Source organism: Gavialis gangeticus, unplaced genomic scaffold (assembly GCF_001723915.1).
Source record: "Gavialis gangeticus isolate Ggan-Ray unplaced genomic scaffold, GavGan_comp1, whole genome shotgun sequence".
NCBI classification, from domain to species: domain Eukaryota; kingdom Metazoa; phylum Chordata; order Crocodylia; family Gavialidae; genus Gavialis; species Gavialis gangeticus.
In genome coordinates, this window is record NW_017728992.1 from 45,138,491 (window position 1) to 45,164,159 (window position 25,669).

Consider the following 25,669-nt stretch of genomic DNA (forward strand, 5'->3'; position numbering starts at 1 on the left):
GGCTGGGTAGGCTTCTGCTTGCCTCCACATATGGCTTCCTGTTGGCGTGCTGGAAGCCCCACGTGGAGGGACTGAACCAGTCTAGTGGTGTGTGGCCCATGCCTACCCACAAACCCCATGCCCACCTCTCCATTACTGCAGGTAGGAGCTCCCCCCCCCACCTTCCTCTGCTGTCCAGCTGCGCAGCTCTGTGCCTCCATATCATGGAGATGAAGATACAGAGCCCACCATGGTTAAATGTTGCAAAATTATATAATTATGCATGGCCATGCCTTTCATGTGCAAAATTGTGCGGGTGCATAATTCCCCAGAGTGTAATAAAGGTAATTGTGTCCTCAGTTCAGTCTGGCAAGAAAACTGAGATCTTGTGTTCTTAGCATTCAGCTTATTCTCAGCAGTTCCCAGATCTATTTCAATTCACTAAATTCTTTTAACCACGGTCTTCAGTAAAGTTTTTAGTTTACTGTGCTGGCTCTTCTGTTGCTGCCAGCTGTCAGATGCCCTTTCACCCTGTTGTTTGGGTTCTCTTGCACAGCTGGAGGAGTGTCTGATTCCTGTCATCAAAGTATTATTTTTATTTTATTTATTTGCTGAATTTCCTGGGATTCAAAAGGCTTGTCTACACTGCCTCTAGCACTGAACTCAGGAGCAGTACTGGGAAGTGTGCCCCACCTGCTCACTTTCCTTCAGTGCATGCCAGATCTCAGAAATGAGACAATATAGCTGCCTTACAGCACTGCTAAGCATATACCAAGAGTGCTGGGGCATATGCTCTGGGCTGTTCTTTGGCAGCTACATTGCCTCACGAAGGAGCCCAAATTCCACAGAAACTTGGGTGTTCAAGCACACCTGCTTTTAGCGTCTCCTTTGCTTTCTTATTCCTAGTGGCTCCCTGCTCAGTCTGGGGTTCTGCACTACTCTTTTGAGCCCCCCACTAGTTCTTCCCATGCACTAGGGGGAATGGGATACTAAACTCTAGCATGGGGGTGTCCAAATTAACATGCATGCCACAAATAGCATGGGCAAGCCTCTGTGTGGCACACAGCGGACTGGGAAGGGGACAGGCAGCACAGTGGTAGGGCAGGGAGCAAGGAAGAGGGCAGCAGATTGGGCAGGGAATACAGGTCAGGATGTAGAAACCAAAGCAGCAGATGAGGCAGGGAGCAGAAAGCAGAGCAGCCTTTTGGGAAGGGGATTAGAGTGGAACCTACCTCTGAAAAAAATTTGACCCCCACTGCTCTAGTCCTTGGTTTTCCCCTCTGGGCCCAGTTTAAGTGTTAAACTTGAAACTGCTTCCACATTGTTCAAAAGTACTTGCTTTTTAGAAATGAATGTCTGCAGTGGTCCTACTGGATTTTCTTTGTAATCGCAGCTTAACATTTTTAAGAGTTCCACAATTCCCCTTTTAAACACTATTAAAATATATGCACTTAGAGGACCTAAAATTCTTGGTGAATTACCCTCCAGATTTGCCCATTACATTTTTCTATGATGCTTCCTTATTAGGAGAGGGCAAGGGCCCAAGAGTAATTAAAATTCTTGCTGGAATTATACTGTGTAAATTCAAGACTTCTTAATTACAACAAAAAAAAGCACTGATAATTAAGCAGAAGTGCAGCTGTGTCCTGGGCCTGAATCATCCTTGGCATCTACATTCCTTTAAGTTTCCAAGAGCATGTTAGATGGACACTTGACTGGGATGGTTAGTCAGATGATCCTGCCTTATGCTGGGGATTTGACTAGATAATTCCAGCCCTGTTTTCCTGTGATCTACTCGACCCAGACAGCATGAAGTAAGGTTGAGTTTGGCCTATTCGTTGGTTTTAAAAAAGAGCATTTTGGTTTTGTCTCCATAAGTTTAAACTAGCCAAGCAAATGAAGTGGCAGGCAAAACATCCTGTGATGCCTTGAACAAGTAGGACCTATACAGTTGCAGGAGTCGAACTTCTTTTGTGTCTTCACTCACCCTGACTCATTTGGCTTGCTCTAGGCATGGGATGGTAAGCAGTAAGCTTTGAAAAACTCTCTGTTCTGGGAGCAAAACAAAAAAGAGAAGTACGTGGTCCAGTTTCAGAATTCTTGCCAGTACCTCTCTCAGGTGGCTGTGATTGAGTCTGACTGAGACTCTGGCAACGTGTTCTGTTCATACACCTTTACTTGCTTATTGTAATGGCTCTTTGCCTTGTACAAGGAGTTTGATAATTGCTTATAATATTCTCTTAGAAATCTCAAAGCCTCCCATTGTACATGAAACTTTGCATACAGCTGAATGGTTTGTTGTTCTTTGCAGTTTGCTTAAGTCTTGTTCCTCAAAGAATCATTAAAGCTGGCCAGGGGCAGATTAGTAATTGATATGACTAGCTGCACCTTTAGCAGGATTTGTTTAGTGCCATTAGCAGTAATTGCTACACCAGAACATCATGCATTCTGCATCGTTGTTTGGACTAAGTAGTGTTGTAAATGGCCATTAGTGACACAAACAGAATAAGTTGGTTAACACTGAATGCCTGCAGTATACAGCTTTTAAAATTTAATCTTCAGTTTGCCTTTTTATAGCAGAACACCTTGCATTCACAAGCCTTTCTGTGGAAAAGTCTTTTGTGTGCTAATAAATAGAATACATAAAAATATAGGACTAAACAGACTTCTGTGTTTTTTGGCTTGTACTCGAGAATGCATGTTTTAGATTCATATTCATTTTCTTTCTCCTGTGGTGATTCTTGCTAAGGCAGCTTGATACTATAAATCTACCTCTCTTCCTTTTCCCTTTGCTACCCTCTTTTAAATGTAATTTGCTTGTTTTGTAGGATACAGGGAGATCAGAGTAACATAGATTTCCTTATTTTAAGAACTTGCCTCCAAAGAAAGCAATGTTTGCTTAGAAATACTAACTATACATTTTGGTATATTATAGCAGTCTACCTCTATTGATACTGCAGGAAAAGGCAGCTGTGGACCAGAGTCCAGCTGCAAGGAACTTCATATATGATATCAAAGTCAGATTATTTTAATCAAGCACCTTGTTGAATGTTCAAAAGAGATAATTTGACATCTTCAGTATCCCAGTATCTCTTTCAGGTTGGAGCATATATGTTTGTTAGGCAAGAGATATATTTGAGATTTGATTCTTCTCCTGTGGTCTCCACTTCCTTGAAATACTATCTACAGAAAGAAGTGGTGAAATAATGTTGCAAGTATTCCATGTTCTGTTGTTGACTCATGCCTGAGGGATATAAGTGCCTGATCCAGAGCACTTGAAATCAATGGGTATGTTTCCACAAAGTTCAGTAGGCTTTTGAAAATCTTAAGTGACATGAGCTGTATTAAGTCGAAAAGAACCTGCCTTAATGCAAGGTGTAGAAATCTGTAAATGAGAGTGAGCATGAGCATTGTGGCTGCAACCTTGTTTATCCTTTGCTAGCATGTGTATGTTACATATATGGGCAGCCCTCAAATTTTTGACACAATTGGTTGCTGAAAACTGCTTCTTAAGTTGAAACGTTGTAACTCGGAACCAATTTTCCCATAGGAAGCAATGTTATAAATGGGGGATTGGTTCCTGAACCAAGGCCCAATACCCTATTTTCACCAAAAATAACCCATAATTTTGTACTTGATCATAGACAAGTAATATAGTTATATTAATGTATTTATATTGTAAATAGCAATCGTGTTGATTTGGAAGAACTTCTTTGAGGTAACATTGCTGGACTTTTTGAAAGGCTCTTGGTTGGAATTTTTGAAGGGTTCTTGGCTGGAGTCTCCTCATGAGTCTTGGCTAAAGGTTTTTCTGGAGTCTTGTCTGCTTTCTTAAAGGAAGTATCCAAGGAAGTGTGGACAGATGTTCTCCAGGGAGATGAGCAATGCAGAAAACTTGTTTGCTGGTATGGCGTTGCATTAGATCAAGCATTGTAAAGTCAAAACTGACTTCAGAAACTTGATACAGGGTGGCAATGTATAAACATTGTAAGTGTGAAACCTAAGTCGAGGACAGCCTGTACAATTAAGCATCTTGTTTTTCTGTTCTTTGTTTTCCTTTGAAGAGATTTCCCATCCAAGCCATTCATACAGTATCTATTAAAGGCTGTATAAATGCATTCAGATAATCAGGGAGAATTCTACAGGTTTGTTCTCTCAATAGAAAAACTTAACCAGAGCCACATGTATAAGCATTCGAATGCTGAGGTCCTGAAAAGTGGAGAGCTTCCAGTGCTGACTGTGTAGCTGGTGTTGAGGGCTTGATGTTGTGCACATATTTCAGCCTGCTCTGCAGACTTCCTTAGTCTGCCTGGTGACAGATGGCTGCAATACATAGGGCAGCCTATTTTGCTGAGTTAGACTACCCATGGTTAGCTTGTGTTTTTCTGAAGCACAGTGTGCAAATTTTGAAGGAGGCATGTTCTGCTTCCCACTGTAACAGCAGAGTGTTGTGAGCAACACAGTCTCCTGGGGGAGGTGGGGAGGAGGAAGGGAGATGCTGGAGAACTATGGTCTCTTTTGAGAAGTCGCAGCATGCACAGATGCTTACTCTTCCAGAAGAAACTCTCCTAGGAGTAATTTAAATCTGGGTGTAATTCTCTGGGAGTAACTCTCCCGGGACTAATTTTTTTCTTTTAATCTGAAGAGGCAGAATTGTTTGGCATCAGGAGTCAGAGGCCTGAATTTTTTACTCTTGAGCTGTCCAGGGGAAGCAGGATGCAGAAGAGTGCTGGTTTCCCTGCCTGAACAGCCCCTGCTGTGGTAGCCTTGTGCTTGTTGCCACCTGGAAGCAACTGGAATGGGGCAGCTGCTCTAACTCCCTTCTTCCTACCCCTGTGTAGTGGAGGAGGGAGAGCAGAGCACTATGCATCAGCGGGAGGGCCTAAGACTTGGCCAGACAGTAAATTTGGCTTGAAGTTTGAAACAGGAACTTCTTTATTATGAGGCTGCCATTTTGTAGCAAAGATTGGCTATTTTTTTAACTTGGGGAAAATCCCTTTAACATATGGTCTGTTATCAGTTGTTGCTGGAAGTTTGCATATATTGTGTAACAAATGCATTGTCTGAAGGGGGGGCATGGTGTACAACACTGATACCAACTATTCAGTTGTCCATGTTGAGTTAAGTCTGTACACGTGATGTTTAAATGCAGATTCAGGTTAATTGTTTAGTTCTTCTAATACTATCATTAATTTGCAACAGGAAAAATAGATTTTGCACAGTTTATATCTCTGATGCTTTTCATGCACACTGGATTTGAAATACAGATTAAGTAACTTTTTTCTTGTTTTTAGTCGTCAATCAGAAATTTTAAGAACTGAACAAGAGTATTGTGGTATGTAAAATTATTTAAGGCCTTGGGGTAGAAGGAAGACACCCAGGATTTAGATCCTCTGACCTTGCAGCTGTCTTGAGAAATGACTGGTTTTCTATAGACTCTCAAATCATAAAATCTCTGAATCAGAAACTCTTGTGAGTTTTAGAAAATGCATTGAAAACATTAGAAAAGACAACCTGAGCAATTTTTTGCTTTTCTTTTGTACTTTGTGGAAAAGAAATTGTTGTGAAACTGTGTAAATTTGTAAATGTTCTTTAATAGATTGAGGGGAATGGATTACAACTTTTTCTAAAACAAATGTTTGATTTCCTTTAATGATAACTATTTTTTTAATAAAGTTGATACTTTATTAAAAAAAAACAAACCTGTGCTTAACTAGTTGAATGATCAATGCTGAAAACAATATTTCTCTTTCAAGGTTAAAGGGAGTAGTGGTATGACACATGGTCCATTAACACTTCATTTTTCTTATGGGCGGATTTTCCCAGAGGGATTGTGTTAATTGAAAAACCAGTGAGATTTCAGAGGGTATGTGGTAGTTGTTTTGCTTTGTTTTTTTAATAACAAACTGTATGCTATCACTTTAGTTGTGTGGGATGCACCAGTCTTCTGCTGTCGGTCTGGACTCAGGTAGGTTGAAATGTCAAATAGTCATCCACTGGAATTGAGGAAATAAGATGCTTCCTTTTAAATGTTGAGGGAGTTGTTTATGAGGGGTGTCCAAAATGAGTTGTAGACTGCTGGTTATGGGTTTTTGTAACACAGAACATCCACCCAACTTTTAATTACTTTTAGCTACAAATTGTGGAAGTTCAGCTCTTTCTTTGGAACCAATCCAGTATTAGTTCCTTTATCAGTTGCCAAATTAATAAAAAGGTTTGCATTAACTGCAGTTCCTTAGCTCCTTCAGTTTTCCTGTCCCCTAACATAATCGGAGGGAAACAGCGTAGGGTTTTCACAAATGGATAAGAGAGAATAAATTTTGTTACATTCATGTATAGATAGTATTTATTTATTTATGCATGCGAGAGAGGGCCATTCTGCAGTGGAGCAAATAGTTATGTTGTATGAATTTGGTACATCAGTAAAAAAAAAAAAAAACAACAACAAAAAACCTGAATAGTTCTCTCTCTACATTACAATATCTATTGCGTGTCTTTATATTTGCAGGTTTGAGAAGATGCCTGTAAAAAAAGTTGCCTGGCTAGTGTGATTACTTTTACATGACATTTTATTAAGACAGATCTAAATTACCTACATTTAGATTTCATTATTGTTTCTCTACAAGCATTAAATGCTGAGGAATTGTTATATTGCTCCACAACCAAAGGTGTGCCATCAAGTTGTAGCTAATTTTTTCTGCTCTAGAGACACATCAGCAAAAGGTGGCTGCCTCTCAAGGTGTAACCATATGTTTTCCAGTCCCTGTTCTACTTCTGATAGAGAGCAGTTGGGGAAAAAATGTACACAGGAACACCTCTATATATGACCCTGGAAGATGCAGACATGTACCAAATGGCTGGCTTCTTGAATGTGAATTGTCATCTTGTCCACCAGTTCATTAATCCTGAGCTTAAAGGTTGAAACTGCCAAGTGTAGGACAGTATGCAGATAGCTTGTGGTAAATCAGGATCTCAAGGGAAGCCTCCGTGACTACAGAATGGAATTGCACTACCTTCATACATACCTTCTAAATGAGAGCATTTATTTAAATGTGTTTATTAAGGAAAGTTATGTGCGTGTGTGTGTCTCTTTGTGCAAATTAAACCAATGCCAGCTTTCTCTGGAGTTGGATTTCATGCAAACCACATAAATTAGCTGGATCTGAGTTAGTTTGGTGTGCTGGAGGCATGCTTTTTTTTAAACTCTGTCAGATCTGAGAAAAGATTACCGCTGTGGATGATTTTCAGAACAAAAAATGTTTGATATTTAACAAACCATAACACCTAAATAACCTTGTGGTATGATCTATAATTCTGAAAATCTAAGCATGATTTCTCTAGGTCAGTATCTTCTGCAGTATACCTAGAACCTGCAGGAAGTGGTATTGATATTCTGGTAGGTGGCACTTTGTTTTAATCAGTCCCCAAGCATGGTATTGATAGACTCTAGGGTGCTGGAGGTATTAAAACAGAAACCAGAGGTTTTGACTACTTTGGCTAAAATTGCATGTCATGTAGAGTAAGAAGTCGTATTCTGGTTAGACTTCAGTTCTGGTGACTGCAGTCTCCTTGCTTAAAATTCCAGCCCTTATTTTCCTCTCCCCATGAACTTAAGTTATCTGCAGTGCTGTATTTACCCAAATCCAAGACTACTCTGAATTTCAAATGACCTCCCAATAATTAGATTCCATGCATAGACAATTATAATCAGTCTGTAGATGGAAAATGTATACATTTGTTATAATTTTCCACATATTGAATCTAATTATTAGAGGGTCATTTTAAATTTGTCCCCCTTCCAACACTGCAATGGAGAAGGTGGTTGGGGGACAGGTGGTAGAGGAGGAAATGGGGATGGGGGCAGGTGGTGGAGTTGTCAAGCATGGGGATGCCTGTGTGCCCCAGCACGCACCCCTTCCTGTGGGCTCTAGCCCTACTGCACTCTGGGGCACAGAACACAGGGTTGTTCTGCTCCCATCTTGGCTTGGTAGCAGTGATGGTGGTGCTCCGGCTGGGCCTCAGGCTTGGTTCTTGGGCTGGAGCTGCTGCCATGGCCATTGCTGCTATCAGGCTGGGCTGGGGTTGGAGCAACCACATATACTCTGTGCCCTGGGGTGGAGCAGAAGTGGAGTCCTGCCAGAGGGTATGCAGGGGCTGGGGGGAGCAATAGGTAGAGGCAGAGGCTGTAGGCAGGGGCAGGCAGTGGGGGCAAGATGGTGTCAGGGCAGACTGGGGAGCAAAGCTGATGGGAGAGTGAACAGTCGCTGTGGCTCTGACCCAAACTTGGGAAAACCAGGGGAAAAATAATGCTATGTTTTACAGACTTCCCCTTGAACAAAATTGTTCAAAAGCTAAAAACTATATTCTTTCAGCTTCATCTCCAATTTTCTGAGACCCCTGTTGATGAACAAGATCATAGCACTAGCCTGCTTCCTCTGACTCTGTCTAATCAGGTTCACAAATTTTTGATGTAGATGCAGGTGGGGGGAGTCTGTGTTGGTTATTTTGCTCAAGTGTGGAATATCTCTGTAATAGTGTTCAAATATACGTTGGACTTCAATCTAGGAATTAAAGGAGTTTTATTGTGATTACAGCTCTATGTAACCCTTTACATTACAGCAGTTTTTTATTCTTGGGATGCATATTTCACCTTCCTCCATTTTGTTTTGGTTCAAGGTGGTTCAGTACAGGTGGGAAGTCAGGTCAATAACTTACCTCTTCATTACTGTGTGGATTCTGCATGAAGGAATTTGCATGCTTTTAGAAAAATAGGGGATTATGCCATGGGTTTTAAAAATGAGTTATGTTGGAGAATAGCTACTCTTTGTGGCATTTCTTTTTGGATAACTGGGCAGGAGTTAGAGCTGCTGAAGAGCTGTGTTTACCCCTGCTGGATTCATTGTGCTGCTGCTGCAGTGTAGTAGGGGAGGTTCCCAAGCCTAGCTAGAATTTTATTATTTGTTATCATGAAAGATTAAGACGTTCCAATTTTATTGATGTAGCAAAGTATTCAGATTCCCCTTTAAACCGCATGAATAGAGTTGTATTACTATAGCTTTATTAGTGAAGAGTACCTTTAGAGAAGGAAGTGCACCATGTTTTTCTTGTGCGCACAGTTTTTAAACATTTAAATAGTTTGTGCTGTTAAACATAGCATATTTCCCTCTGCCCATTAATTTTTTTGTTACAGAACTTTCATTCTTATCAGGTGGGTAGCCTAAAAGCAAAAGTAAAATATTTACGTCTGGCCTGATGTTAAAGTAGTTAGCTCTCTCAATTTGTGAGAGGGAAGAATGTTCTCTATAAAGGTGTATCATTACTTAGCTTAGTCATTTTTGTGACGATGCAATGAATTCATAGAAATCCTGAGTCTAGCAGTAGGCAGAAAAATAATTAAATTCTCTTGTGGAAAGCAGGCCTTTGTCCTTTTGTAAATACCTTAATATAAAGCTGTTGTCTGAATTAAAAATTATTCTAATTAAATACAATTCACATATGTTCAATAATTGAGTAAATTTATCATGACTTGACATCTTGATGCACACCTGTCATCTACTTCTGTAGTATAATATATCACTTTTTCTTCTCCATTCTATGTAGTCAAAAGTACCTGGCTTTCCTGCTAATGTACAAGAGTAAATTTAAAGCTGCATAAGTGAAAACTTCTCTTCATACCATCCCTTATGGCAGTGGTTGTCAACTGGGGGTACGTGTACCCCTAGGGATACTTAAAAAGGTCATAGGGGGTATGCAGAACGAATGAGAAAAAATTACTGTCTTATAGAGGTGCACTGATGCATCGGTCCAATATCGGTTTGGCACCAATGTAAGGAAAACTTATTGTATCGGCAGTTGGCTTTTTTTTGGCTAATGTGGCTGTTAAATGCCGTGTGCATGTGCGCAGCTGCAGTGCAGCACACAAGCAGCCAGAAGCACAGCCCGGCAGCATGAAGAACAGCTGGGTCCAGCTGGTAAGTCTGTTGTGGGGAAATGGGCATGGGGCGGCGGGGGGGCACAGATTGAGGCCTCAGTGGCAAGGGAGGGAGTGGGGCAGGGGCAGGTGCTGTACAGCTGGGGCAGGGTGGAGGATGGAACTGTGCCTTGTTTGGGGGGGTGGCTCCTGCTGCTGCATGCACCCTCGGGTGGGTGGGCTGAGGCTGGGGTTGTGCCGGGCTCTTCCTGGCAGGGGGGCTGGGCTGGGCTGGGACTGCACTTGGGGCAGGTGGCGGCAGCACTGGGAGGGGGACTACAGGGGAGCTACAGTGAATTTTGAGGTGGCTGCAGCGCCCCTCAGTGCCACCGCTGCCCACCCCAAGCGCAGCCCACAGCGGCAGCCCACCTTTGGCCTGCACGCAGATCTGAGGGACATGCCCCTATGCCCTCCTGGGGTGTGAACAGCGGCAGAAGCTGCCTGCATCCCACCAGATGAACCACTTGTGGCTCTGTCCCTCATCCTGCCCTGGCTGTGCAGTGCCTGTCTCTACCCCAGCCCCAACCCCCACTCACTCACTGCTGAGGCCTCGATCTGTCCCCCCCCCCCTGCCACATGCCCTTTCCTTCCCTTGTTAATGGTAACATTAAAAACAAGAAAAAAAATATAAAGGGGAACGTGAGCTGAAACTGAGACAGAAGGGGTATGCTTATTTAAAAAGGTTGAAAACCCCTGCCTTACAGTATAGTAAAATAAGCTGCTACCAGTGTCTTCAGAAACTCCTAAAACTCTATATCTGTTCCATGCTGCAGTTTCATTTATCCTTTGATATGCTAGAGTTTTGGCTATATAATATGTCTTGTGCCTTTTAATATGAATTACTTCCCTAAGTGTCTTTCTTATAAGGCGCATCTACGTGTGTTGATTTAAGGCTCATTAGCGATTTTTAAGGTACCTCAAGGACACGGGTCTACATATGTGTGCCCTTAATGTGCTTTAAATTGGCCATTTTAGGCTATGTGCGCCTTGATTTGATACCTTGTAGTTCTAGGCCTGGGCATCAGATTTTACCAAATAAACACCTAAAACTGCTGTAATTGCAAAATGTGAACTACTGCTTCGTTTTTTAAATATTGTACTGACCCTAAACCTTAAAACAATTTTGCATTTGTTAATGCTGTTTTATGTTTCAAAGTGCTATACATTTCTTTAAGAAATAAAATAGAATGTTGACAGATGAAATAAAAATTATGGTTTCAGATTTGTTTATGGGTGTTTGGAATGTTGCCATAGGAGAGGAGTGTGTGTAGTTGGAGGGCTGCCTGCTTTTATGAACATGCTGCATACAGTAGACTGGAAAGCAATACTCCACTTGAGTGTTTTGTTCACAGCTTGAAAAGAATGGATGACCTTTATGGCCTGGATGATGTGTATAATTTAAGAGTGGCCTTACGGGTAAAGGTACTACTTTTATCCAACCTACAAGAAGTTTGACTGTGTAGATTTCTTCTCTAGTTGGTAATATGTCAGATTTGACTTCTCTAGAGATTCATTGTGAATTTGTGCATTAAAATGTGTGACAGAGTAGGAGATTTAGTGTCACCTTTTAATAAAAACAAAAAAACACTTTCTACTAGTGTTAGTACCTTAAGCATCAGTTATCACATTCATCTTGCAGTCACCTCCCCTCCCTTGCCCCACACTGCTGCCACTTCTCTGTGCTGCCCGATTGCCAAAGTGCCACAGAAGACTGTCCCCCCCAGCTCCATGGGCCAAAAAAAATGGATTTGGAATGTGGGCCACAGGTTGCTGATTTTTCTTGACTTCAGACTTTGTGTGACTTGTCAAGTCACCTAATCTACCCAGTGCTTCTGTTTCCCTTTTGTAATTTGAGGATGGTACTCCACCACAACCCCACTTTATCAAGGTGAAGCAATAAGAATAACATTCATTTATTTCACTGCAGCCCAGTGATTGGGAACCTCTGTTTTAAGTGACTGTTTTCAAAAGTCCCTTTTTCAGAAGTCATTGTTTTCTCTGTTGTTTAACTTAGGATGTCAGTAGAGGTACGCCAATACATCGGTTGGCTATGGGGCCGATATTTTGGCTGATTAAATGCCTGTGCGCATGCACAGCCACAACACAACAGTAGGCAGTGAGGAGCGCAGCCCCACAGCTTGGAGAGCTGCCTCCAACTGGTAAGTCTGGTGTGGTGGGAGGGAAGGGGCGTGGGGGGTGTAGATCAACGCTTCCCCATGGTGAGGGAGGGGGCCGGGGCAGGCAATGCCCAGCTGGGGTGGAGCAGGCGCAGTATGGAGGCATGGCTCATGGGGGGGTGCAGCTCCCACTGCTGCTTCCAACCCAGGAGAGTGGGGGGGGCCGGGGTGTGTGTGCCTCCTGGATCTGTATGGGACAAACGGGCGAGCTGTAGTTGCAGGCTGGACCCAGGTTCTTCTCATCAGGGCCTGGGCTTGGAGCAGGGGCTATGGAAGGGGCTGCAGCCACCCCAGATTTCACAGTAGCTCCCTTCTAGTACTGCTACTGCCTGCTCACCAGGCACAGCCCCAGTTATTCCTGGCTCAATCCCTGTCTCCCTCCACTTGGGGTGTGAGACAGAGGTGTGGCTTGTTGGTCGGGGGGACGACTCCCTCCCAGTGCCACCGCCACTGCATGCTGAGCGCAGCTATGTCTTTTCCCGCTGTGTGGGGGGAGGTAGGGGTTGAGATGGGCTGTGCCAGATGCATGGCAGCAGTGCTGGGAGGGAGCTATGGTGAAATTGGCTACAGTGCCCTCTGTAGCCTCTACCCTTAGCCCAGATCTCAGTGAGAAGAGCCCAGCTCCAGCTCCAGCCTGCAGCTGGAGCCTGCCTGCTCACCCCGCACAGATCTGAAGGGCACACACCCACCTTCCACCCTCCTAGGATACAAGCAGTGGAGGGAGCTGCCCTGCACCCCGACGAGCTGCGCCTCCATCCTGCGCCTGCCCCTACCCCCTCCCTCACTGCAGGGGTGGGGGGTGTTGATCTGCCCCCCTCCGCTTCCACCACAACAGACTTATCCGCTGGGGGGTAGCTCTCCACACTGTATCAGAAATCAGATTGGTATCGGTAGATACGCCTCCTTAAAAATTGGATATCAGTATCGGCCCCCAAAATCTCTATCAGTGTACCTGTAGATGTCAGTGTTTTTCCCAAACCTGAGAAGTAGCACAGTATGCCTAAAAGTGTGTCTAATATTTCCCCCAACAATTCAACTGGTCCAATAAAAGAGTGCTCCCCAAAACCTTGCTTCTTACATTCTCCTTGACCGTCATGGCTGCAACAACACGCTAATCCTGTGTTAAGTGTTTTCTCTTTTTTTTTTTTTCCCCACTGATCCCAGGGTTGGGGCAACAGCAAAAGTTTGAGGAGGTAGGGGGAGCCAGGAGACCCAGGCCCGTCTGTACGGGCTGTATGCAGCCTGTGGGCTCCCACTAGACAGCCTTAAAGATTCTAACAAGGAAAGGCGTGACAAATTGTTTTTAGGTGACTTCTTGCATTTCTACACTAGAGCTATTCAGTCCTGGTGCAAGTACCATTTTGCCTCCCCTGCTGTGGCAAAGGCTCCCTGTTAGAGGGGGTCCTGGCACATCCTCATAGTTGGTGCCAGGGCGTGGAGTGGCAGTGCCCTGCCACCCTGTCCTAGTTATACTACTGAACTTTAGTGAAGCAGAATTATTGTTTAAAAGTTGGTCCTAATTCCAAGTTTTTTGTTTCCCAGTTTTTATCAAACTGCAGCTTTTTCTAGGAAAAGAAAAAAGTCACGCGCCCCTCTCTCACGAACATCTATGCGTGCATTCTCTCATGTACGTGTATTTACTTCTGTTCCACCGTACCACCTGCAAAGAAACAGTTCTCACAAAGCGGCCTTACTATGCTTCCTTTTTTTTTATCACCATATTATTTTAATGAAACTTATATCCTTTTTTCCACAAATGTTCCTTGTAATACTTAACTAGATTAGTGATCTTAGCAAAAGTGTCTTTTAGGTGCGTTACATAGGAAGGTGGTACACAGGAAGTAATATCTATACTTTTACTGTTTTGGCTTTCATAAACTACTATAAATTCTAGATTAAAGATTTTTATGGCAACAAAAATAAAGAGCTTATAAATTTAAACCAATAATTCTGGGGTGCTATAGAGTTTGGCTTTAGTACTTTGTTATTAACCTAATCAGAAATATATGTCAGAGAACAGTCTGCAAAGTAAATTAGAGAGGGAGGTTTCCTTAGTATTTCCTGTAGTTTCCGGGATGCAAGACAATTCAAAATAACTGCTTTAAAGAACTTGTGATTTGAGGAAATTACTGTGAATACAGACAGAGATGGCTAAAATCTGTCGTATGTAGTCAGTCTCTCTACAGCTTGTAAAGTCTGTTTAGATTTATCCATTTTTAGGTTCTGCGGAACAGCAAATAAGAAAAGTCAAAGCAAGAAGTGTATGTGTGAGAAAGTCTTGAAAAACCCTTCGAAGTAATTTGTTTTGACACTTTTTAAAGGCGTCGTTGTGAACAGGCTTTTAAATAGTACTTCTGTTTTCATAGATTGATGCAAGATTACAAAATAACACTAAGTAGTTTCAAAAGAGCTGGCATGGGAATGTATTAAACTATAGAAATGGGAATGTATTAAACTATAAAATTGCATTTGGCGCAGCCTTCAGTTCTCTCTCTCTGTCTCTCTGTCTCTGTCTCTGTCTCTGTCTCTCTCTCTCTCTCTCAATCCTAACTGAAAATTTTACATAAAACAATTGAAATTACTGTGCCAAAATCATCCTCGTGCCAGTGTTTGGGTGAATGATACCTGGTGGTGTGAATGCAAGTTTATAAAAAGAATTTTTATTGTATTATGTAAGGAACATAAATTAAACATTCTAATGACTTAATAGCAAGGTTGCCTAATCCAAAGCCTGTTTCTAATAGATATGATAACAAAGAGACCCCATTGCTCACTTTTCTTTTCTGATCTCCCTTTTGACAAGAACCTTGGCTATTAATGAAACTGTCCTAAACTAACAAAGGAGAGCCACTGAGTTTGATCCACAAGGCACTGTATGGTATCTGTACATCATAGGAGTGACCTTCTTTAACCTTCTCTGAAAAAACATTTCATCCATTTGCAGTCTATCGTCTAGATAATTCCTATCCTGCTTGGCTTCTTGCCACCGGAAAGATATGTCCAGTCTTGATTAACAAAATGGCTGCAGCAATAGGCTTTGTGCAATAAGAACATTAAGTTTAATGGCTAATATTAACCGGTCTGTATTTATTTAATAATTTTTTAACCCTTCACAGTTTATTCTATAGTTGAGCATCTTTGTTTGTAGTTGTTGTTTTTTGCCCTTCTTTTTCATATTTCTTTTATATACTGTCTGAATTATTGAATACCTTTATAACTGGAGAAGTACTGTATCAAGATTTACTCAGAAAGTCCAGTCCAGGTGTTTCATTTATTTTGGATTGCACTGTATACGATGTACTTGAGAGTTTCTGGACTGTAAAAATGCTTTTGAAGCCTGTTTACACTGTTGCTCAGAAGAATCTGACGAAATGTGGTGGTTCTACTAGACGTGGTAAAAATGTGTTGCAAAACATAGTTATGGCAAGTGTTGACTTTTGAAAACTGGTTTATAAGCATTATATTCAAACCTAACACGGGATATAATGTTTCTTTGATTTTGCTAATAGTTTTTCCAGATTTGAGAACCTGCATGCATGTGAATTTTATTGAGTGAAGACAACTTTTTGGAAGGTTCTGAGAGAATTCGTCTTCCTGTATTTGTTTGCTTGCTTTGTTGTTGGACTAAAGTGTAACTGTATGTATTTAACATTCAAAATGCTTCATGTGCAACTTTAAAAAAATCAAGCTCAAACAGCAGCAGAGTTCTTCAGTTATGTAAAGAAGAGACTGCTATAAAGACAGCCAAGATATTTGGGGGTAAAGGGGTAGGCAGAGGAGGAAGAGAAGGGAAGTCATTTAAAGGGTGTAATTAAGACTCAGACTAGTAATTGGTTTCCACTGTTAAGGTTCAAAATGGACATGTACCCATAGGATTCCTAAAATAGGTGAGGGGCAACATTAGTCTAATCTATTTATCATATTCAAGCTAATCCATTTATTTTTTATACATGCATACATCTGTGTGACAGAGCGCTTCATTAGTTTTATTTTTAGGTCTGTTTCTCAGTAGTTTTGAATCCAGTTTTTTTTTCCTTCTCCCCATTGTCTTTGATCAATAAATGGTTTTGGATAGAAAGATAATGTCTTCTAATCGAAGTACTGTATACGTTTAATATATTTTGTAGGTTGAGCTCCAGTTTTTGGCCAGGCATTTCATCCAACATGCCTCAGAGTCTCTGTGTAGCATCTCAGGCATGTGATGGTGGTGGTAGAGTTGCTGGTTTGCTTTTATTTCTGTTTTGTTGTTTGGATTCCAAAGCAAATATTAGATATTAGAGAAATCAGGAGAATGAGGCAGTTAGAGAAGAACTTTGTGAATTAGTACCTTTTTCAAGTGTAAGTCTTCTAAGAACCATGTTGCCTTGTTGGGGGTCTAGCTGATCCTGAACGGAAGAATATGCTCACACTTTATTAGCATCTAGTGAAGCCTTGAGACTGGGCTTTTGTAGATGGAGCCAACTCCTATCTTTGTAGCAGTGTGGGTGTCGTGGGGGCAAGGCCATATTTTTTTCCTGGAGTTGCTTCAAGCCCAGATGGTCACAAGTAAACTGGAAAAACCTTTGAAACACTCTTCTACTAAACTTCTCCTTTTTTCTAGTGTCATTTCTTAAAACGGATGTAATTTCTATACTTCCTCTATTCAATCTAGACATGAGATAAAATTAAAACTTCCCATGGCTCTGCAGAGATCCGGTGTCTATAACTCCTCTTGTCCTACCATGCAGTACCTGGTGGGTATTCTCTCTCCTCACAGGAAGAGGGGTAGTTAGCTGGGGACCATCTTTCAACTTTCAGGTTTGGTGATCTGGGTAGCAAGGAACTTGAAGAGGCCTGTTAAGAAAAGGAAATTGCATTATTTTTCTTGATCAATGCTCTGTTCCATCTTGTTGATTTGGGTGTGGACATCATTACAGGACTAGTAAAGACTGGTTTAGTTGCTTGGACTACCTTGGAGTTGGACTTCCAGCAGTAGCTGTAAAAGAATCTGTCTGAGGATCTTGACAGGTAAATACAGAAGATGGTTGGTATGTTAGCATGCAGAGTGCATTATGGTGGGAATTATTCCATTCCCAGTACTCTTTGATTATGCAGATATTAGTAATCTACATTTTGGGGTCTTCCTGACATCTAAGCAACTACTGTAATGTAAAATTGAAAATTTTACAGGCTCTAAAGTTCAAAGTACATGCATTCCTTATTTTATACCAGCATTTCCAAGCATACAAAAAATTGTGAAAATCATTGTTGGTTTATTGTTCCTTGCTTCTCCACACAAGTAGAACAAACATTTTCCTACATTTTGGCTACAGATTTATCTATAAATGTAGGAACCTTTTCAAACGGGACTTTTTAATGTAATGTTTAAAGCAATTACATCTGTGCAAAAACAAAGAGTTATGAAGCTAAAATGCTCAGTGTTGCCTTAGATATCCTCTTACAGGACGGGTCCTATGCAAATACAGTAATGAGAGCAGTTTCTTTTCTGGAGTGGCTGAAATAACTACCATCATACCCAGTGTGGGGCCTGATTTAAAAAGTGGCACATGCCTTGTCACCTGAACAGCCTTACCTCCAGGAGTGTAGGGATTTTGGAAAGTCATAACCATGATGTCAGGTCAGGTACGTGAGTGGCAGTTACTGGTTTTGCTTTCCTGAGCTAATTTCTAAGGAACATAAGACAGTCTTAGTGCAGCTACGTGTCATCTATACTTTTGTTCCATGTAAATTCATTATCTGTTAAAAACAACATAATAAATGCTGCTTCCTTTAGCACAATTTTTGTTCTCTGTGATCATATCCTACTATTAGTGCACTGGTGGAGTTACAAAAAATTATCTTGTTGCTACAAATAATTTCTTTTGCTCTGCACCAAGGTGACTTTTTTCTTTCAAAGTTTGTGTCCAAAATTAAAAATTAGAACGTTCTAATTTGCTCAGGTTAATTTCCATTGTTCCGTGTTACTCTGAAATCATGCAGAAGGCAGGGGAGATTGGTCCCTTATAGGGCTAAATCAGAGATGCTTGATAGTCTTACTTCAGCCTTCACAGCATCTGATGAAGCCCACCGCTTACAAAAGTTTGTGTCGTGCATCTTTGATTTAGTTAATCTATAAGGGGCAAATCTACCCTGCCTTCTAAATAAAACAGGCCAGGCCTGAGGGTGACGTTAGTTACATTTTCATTTGAATATTGGAAGATATTTCTCTATAGGTTGGTGTTCTGGGCTAAGTACAGACAGTCAGAAGCCCGAGCATGAATCGATTCAGTCTTTGCAGGTTAGTCTAAGATGCACAGATTAAACCGAAACAGAAGTGAACAGACATTTTACCTTTGATTCAGGGAATGCAGCCACATGTCTGCAGTGGGTCAGACCAGGAGCCAGGGGGTGCTGGAGTATGGCTTTCTGTGTGTTCACTTCTTCCTGCTGCCCCTGAGGTTTCTGGAATTTGCAATCAAGAATTACAGCAGCAGGACTCTGCAGGGTTGCTTATCACTAACTCTTCCTGTTTCCAGGTGCCTCTGGGATTTGTAGTTCACAGTCACAGCCAGCAGTAAACTTGCTGGAAAACTTGCTGGATACAAACTGTGAGCTGCAGGGAGTTTGATCTATTTATCGCCCAGATTTCTGTAAGTGCCTTCAGAGTTTTCACTCAGAGTTAAGGAAGCTGCTTATACCTGTAATTCAGCTATTTCTAATGGCCTTTATTCATGTGCACAGAATATGGGTGTTTGACATACAATGGGATATGTCTTTGTCTATAGCCTTTTATTGGCCACATCAGATAGTTTGCCCCTAGAAATTAAGTTACATTCACTCCGTTGACATCAGTTTGCTTTATGACGGTGTAATAGTGTAATGTAGAAACTGCACCTGTGCATGGGAGCTAAACACATTTGTTCACAATTGTAAGGAATGGAACAGTTGAGTGTAAAAGGCTAAAAATATCTAATAAATAGGTAATAGTGAACTGGGTAGGTATAAATGAAAAAAAGTGAGGACTAAGAGGAAGGAACCTTTTTGGGGACTGGGAAGCAGAAAGACAAATCTTTGTAATTAACGAACCCAATACAGTGCTTAAGTAGCTGTAATGTTTAGCAGCAGAACAGTGTCAGTGCTAATGTTGCACTGAGTAGGAAAAGTAATGATAATTCAGTCTTCCAACACAGCTTATTTGCATGAAAACAAAATTAATTTGAAAAAGAGTAAAATTGAAATGAATTAAAGGGGTGGTTTGGGTTGTGCACTTTGTGGTTTAGGTTGCTCATTCTCTCTGTCTTTTTTTTTATAGTAGTAGCTTTCCCTCCTATTTCATACCTGTGCAATTAACCTGTTACAGAAATTTGCAATAAAGTGCAGAGCCTTATTTAAAATATATATATATACACATATATATTTTTTTTTATTTTTTTTTTTAAATAAGGCTCTGTATAATATATAGATTTACAATTATGTGCTCTTCTGTAGCCTTTGACTTTGGCAGCATGGACAAAAAGACTTTTGTTTTCCTAGACTTGCTTGGCCAGAATACAAATCACAATAATAAAATACCTACTGTATTTGGAGGATGGAAGCTTTAATAAATCAGGTAAATACTTAGAGTTCATAATTCTTCCTTTTTCTGTATGAAGTCTTTTTTTTTTTTTAATGTTTTAAACTTTTTCCTCAAATATTGCTTGGAAGACCGTAGACAAAGTGCAGCACTGTTCTGTTTATAGTAGCTACAAAAAATAGCCATTTCCCTCATAAATCATTAAAAATGATTAGAAGTATGCATTTTTCAGCAGAAATAACACTACACTACATTGCTTTTTCAGATTTTTAAGGGGGTTATTTTTTCCACATTACAGATATATGAATAGTTATTATTTAAATAGTTTTTACGGTGCTGTACACTTAGATCCTGTTTAACAGAATAGGACACATTCGCTGCCACCGAGCATTTGCACTGTGTGCTTAAGTGGCATTTATTTGTAGTTATGTAAAATCTCAATGTTAAAAAAGGGAAAAGCTTAGTACTGAAGTGAGACTCTTGCAAATGTTCTGTCATAGGTGGGTGGGGGTATATGTTGCTCCTTTATGATGGCAGTGCTCATGTACTGTTTGTGTTAATTAAAAAAATATTTTTGAAACACTATTAGCGCTACGTACTTCCCAAACTATCAACTTCACCAGATTTAATCACATCTTTCAAAATCAACTTAGCAAAGCATAGCCAGCTAGCCCAAAAGGAGTTTGGTTAATGACTGTCTCTTAAGCCATCTATGTTTCTATCTATACTGCTGCCACCTTCTTAGAATCCACTGTAAAATAATTAGAAGAGAATTTAATTAGAATCTAATACGAAACTTGATAGAAATATAACATTTCAAAGTTGCTCATTTGTTACCAAAAAGAAAAGGAGCAATAGTAGAAATAAGCTTTGTCAGCTTGGCTTGTATGTATGACAGAGCTGTTCAAGATGAATAGATAACAATTGAAGAATAATTAATTAGTCACACTGTGAATATGCAGTTAATGATAGCTATTTAATCACAAATACTGTTTGTTCTTTAAAAACTCTGTGATCATACATAATGCATTGGACATCAGGTAGATTTATTCTCTGTTCTAAATTCTCCAATTTTATCGCTGTCTTTACTCATATGAAGACAGCCTAGATGGATGGAGACTCTTCCTTGACTGTAGTGTCTAGTAATGAGAATGAAATCTGCATGCACTGGGGGGGTGGTAGGAGTGGAGAGGGGAACATGGTTTGAAACAGGGAAGTAAGAGTCAGTAGTGCCGGGGTCTATTCTGTCAGCATCATGTTTTGGGACCTAGTATAAGTCTTATCTGTGTCTCTGTTTGTCTGTTTGCAATAAAGGGGTAATGTTTATCTCAGAAACGTGTTAGTGATTATCCAGTGTGGTAGCTGAAAAGGCTTGACCTCAAACAAGAGGGAAAATTGAGCATGGGAGACAGAAGGGTAAAATTGACTGTGTATAGGCCATTCAGAATTGGGGATGTGATTGCCTAGTGATGAGAGTTTAGTAGTGGCAATGAGATATTAGGATGCAAATTCTGCCTTTTTTATTTTAAGTTTATTTTATTTTTTAAGAAACAAAGCAAATCTTTGCTAGCCGGGCTGATGGCACACACTTTCTCTAGGAGTTTTGGGTATGATTTTTGGTGATCGTTTGTTTGATTTGAGAATTCTTAAAATGGGAGGTTCTGCAGGGGCTTTGTGGGAGTGTCGCTTTCACCAAAAGACTTGGTGGATGGTTTTTCTTAAACTTCTTATCCATTTTCCTGCAGTGGAACCATCTGTTGTGTCTGTGTGCATGAGTGATACAAAGTACAGCAAAAATGATGTAATTATTAATTTTTGCCTTCTCAGAAATTCAACTATATATGTTTTATGGTCTGCTTCTTGTCGTCTTTATTATGAATCCAAAGTACCTCCATGGAATTAAATGGAGTTATACTGGTGCAAGGGAGAGGAGAATAGAGTGCTTGGACTTTTTTTAAAGAAAGTCTGTGGAAGTTGTTTTTGGTCTAAAAGCTGCCAAATGAACTGTCAAAATGATGAAACTGTTTTTCCTTAGCATTCTAGACACTTGGCCCACATATTCATAACTTGTGATCATTATGATAATTCTTTTCCTCTTCTACCTTACCAGTGGGTCTTAATATTCTTATTGACTGTAGTTTTAATGTATTAAATACAAAAATACATGCTAATACTGTAGTCTAGCTTAGTACCCTTCTCATAGGGATTTTTTTTACATCTTGGAATTTGCCTTGACTTAGTTGTAAAGAAAGCTATGATTAACTAGTAAAATCTATTTGTGCATAGAATGCAAAGAGAAATATCATTTTTTGTGTACACTTTTCTTTTACTGTATTTGGTTGTAAGTCATATAGTGAATCTCCAAGCCAAATATGTTACAGTGATAAACCATTTACTTATCCAGAGTAATTTTGTTAAATGGTTATTGTGAAACTGTTTTGACCTCTCCAGGCTCCAGTGTAACTGTCTGGCATGTTTGAACAGGACCAAACTTTGTTACAACTATATTATAAAGCAATTCCTTTAGCTGGGCCTGTTCTGTTTAAAGTGGGTGCCCTGGTCACAGAGATAGGGCCTCATGTTTCCTGTCTCTTTCGGCTGGTTAGCAAAATTTCAAAATGCAGTGTGCATTCATCTAAAAGCAAAATTAAGCCAGAGAATTGAATGGCTCTTCTAAATTGAATAGAAGAACACTTCACCCAGCGAGCAAACTAACTGATTAAAACCAGTGTAGAATTAACACTAGAAAATACTTTTGTCGGGTTCGGTGCAGTTTAAGTAACCCAGCTTTTGTTGAAAGGCTATTAAGTTTGGTAGGTATATACAAACACTGCCATTCAGAAAACTTAAGGCATTTTTACATGTGCTTTGGGATACGGTGCCAGATGCTTTAATTAGCAAGCCGCGCTAATTAAAAGCATCCACACACTGAAAAAATGGTGGTGGGGTGCTTTGAACTAAAGCTTATCGAACATGTCGATGTATCAAACATGTATTTCAAAGTGCCTCACCGCTATTTTTTCAGCGTGGGGATGCATGGGGATGCTGATGCACGTGATGCAGAAGGCTGCAAGAGTGCGCCAATTTCTGTGCTTCAGCAGACTTGATTTATTGAGTCTGCTCCGACCGACGCACTGGATTTCCAGTGCATCAGCAGGCTCCATGCATGTTTGTAGGAGCCCTTTGGAAATGTCTGTAAGAAGCACTGGGGGGGGAAAAAATTCCAGTGCTTGAAACAAGATCTAAAAAGTTCTGAAAATGATGCAATAACGGCCAAAAAAGCTGAAATCCGTTTGAAAACTGGATAGGAGTGTAAATGCGTAGGACCCATACACAATGACCTGACAGCCAAGGAAGTTGGACAACAATAACTTTTGCTCAGTATTAACATGCATTCAATATCGAAGCAGTGATTTAGTGGTGCAATGCTTTGTGTCCTATTTCCATTTCTTAAAGCCATTGATTCACTACTTGTGAGGCCTGAAGATCACAAACAAGGATTAGGATTAACCTGATATTTATAGGGTAAATCCTGATCCTTAAGTTGGAACACCCCCTAAAGCCCCTACCTTCTCTCTCCCAACCTTTACTAAGTTTCTTGCAATGAGTCATCAGCGTTCCTTGTTCTGTAACACCTCTAGTTGTGTGCGTGGTAGGGATGGATGTGGTTGGGAGCCCGTGATTCAAAGAAAGCAAAACGGAAAACTTTCTGAAAGTGGTTTTTATATTTCCTGGAATACTTCCCTCTAGTCTTTTCCATAAATAATTTCTAAAAATTGGGTGCCCTGTTTGTGGAGTATAACATTTTTGTTTTGAATAAAATTTGAATATACAATTTGCATATAATGTAGATTATTTTCATGCATACGGTGTTCTTCTGTTTTTGTTTTTATTGGAACATGTTTGTTGGAGGCCATTTAATAACCTCTGACCCTCGATCTCATTAGGAAAAGATTGAAACTTTAAACCTACCTAGCAAGTTGTAAACTTTTATGACATTTTAATCACTGTTCTGATTACTGCACTCACTGACAACTACCATACTGAACAGCCAGGGGAGGGAAATGTGAAACTTCACAACTGGTTGATGCTGTATCTCAGATCGGGACCACATCAATCTGCGTTGTGTGAGATTACCAGACAGTAAATCTGCTGTGCAGTGTTAGAGCCAGGGACCAGTAGCATTCACACTTGCTGCCTGTTTCCCACTCATTGTAAAGCCATGCCCTATCACTTGATAGCCCTGGAAGGGAAGTGCAAAGGAAGTAAATGCCACTGCTGGTTCAGAATGTTCCAGTGTGGTTGGAAAGTTTGAGAAATGGTCCGGGTGAGAAGAACAAGACCTTATTGGCAGGGTTCAATCCTAGTCAGGTCTGTTTCACATCAGCCTTTTAAATAATCACAGCCTTTTCCCTCCCCTCTCTTTTGGGTCTCTAGCACTTTCACCTCTGCTTTCTTTTTTTTAAAACAGGTTATGTAACTGAAGCAGAACTCTTTTCCCTCCTCCTCCTTCCCCCCCCCCAAATCTTGGGGGATTTATGAAACATGTAAATTAAAGGTTTGCCTGTTGTTTTTTTTTTAAAACAAAATGTTGTGCTTTCTAATACTTAGCTTGTCTAATAAAAGGTATCACATCTACCCAAAGAACTTTGCCTGCCTATTGTGCTTTCTAAGGCTTGTGTTACTGTAAATTTTAGACTGTGTGTACCTTTTTTCCCCTGTTGACTCTTATATGACATTTTAATTTATGGAACCACAGAATATTCCAGTATTTCCATGGGTGGTATGCTAAATGTACATTGTTATGTTCCAAATTAGCCAGCATTGTAATCTGATTTTGGTATGAATCTGGGTATTTAAAAGCTAAGTGTCTGTATATCATGTGTGGTAGAATATGTATATTCCAAGATACTCTTTTTCTCTCTGTTCCCCTCCTTTCCCTATCTATAAAAGCCTATAAAACAGAATATTTATGTCACAGTGTCATAAGAAAAGCTGCTGGAGTTTTAAAATTACCCACAAAATATGGCTTTTGTATATCATGCCTTGTCATTCTGCATGAATTTATGTACAGCTACAGCATCAGTATCGTAAATGTGCTGTACTGGCAGCTCTTTCATTTAGAGCTTCCTAGTGCTTCTCAGATTTCTTAATTGACTATTTGATTCTCTTCAGGCTATCTGTTAGAAGGGAAGTTCATTAAATCAAAGATCAAGTAGCACACTTTTCTGGACCAAAAACAAATGTGTCTTTAACAATGGGACCAAAATGAAAGCATGTTCACTTAACTCTTGTGAGTGTCTTTGGCACATGGTGAACTTTATGCCTGTGAGTCGAATTGACTTTATTGCATTACTACAGCAAGATAATTGACTTTATTAGGAACACTTGCTTATGTGAATTTAAGCACATACCTCAATTTTCCCATGAGCAGGTTGTGATTGGTGAAAAACAGAGTGGGGAAGGGAACTATTAGCTGGGAGTTGATGACTTGTTAATTTTTTATATGTGACATGGTACGTTACATTCTATACGGAGAGTTTTTGTTATCATTGCAATAGTACTAAGTTTCATAAGTTTTTATAATGTGATTCATAGAATGCTACAATCCAAATTGTAATAAAGAACATAAGGAAATATTCATCATAGAAAATGCAAACCAGCACGTTCAATATTTGACAAGATTTTAATAATTAAACTCAAAGGCAGAGACAGGGGAGCCTAGCGATATGTAAACCTGGAACATAACTTTTATACATATGTATGTACATCAGAATAGAGATTGTCAGACTCATTTTGTGGGACTGAAGTGATAAAGACCATGAAAATAAAATGCCTGATTCTTTTTCCATCACAATATGTAGAATGAATACTGTTTTATGCAATCAGCAGTTCTTGGGCTCAATGCTGCATTATAAAACCTGTTGGGTTAGCTGGTGGGGCACTCTGGCTGCCCAGATTCAGAGTTTCCCCCTCCTTTCCTCTGTGCAA

General features: G+C 40.3%; 1 protein-coding gene across 1 annotated transcript in view; it reads left to right on the plus strand.

The window, feature by feature from the left end:
• The window catches only part of GMDS (GDP-mannose 4,6-dehydratase), a 663,276-nt gene that overhangs the window by 65,514 nt on the left and 572,093 nt on the right, over positions 1 to 25,669 (plus strand). The gene's annotated exons all lie outside the window — the stretch shown is intronic.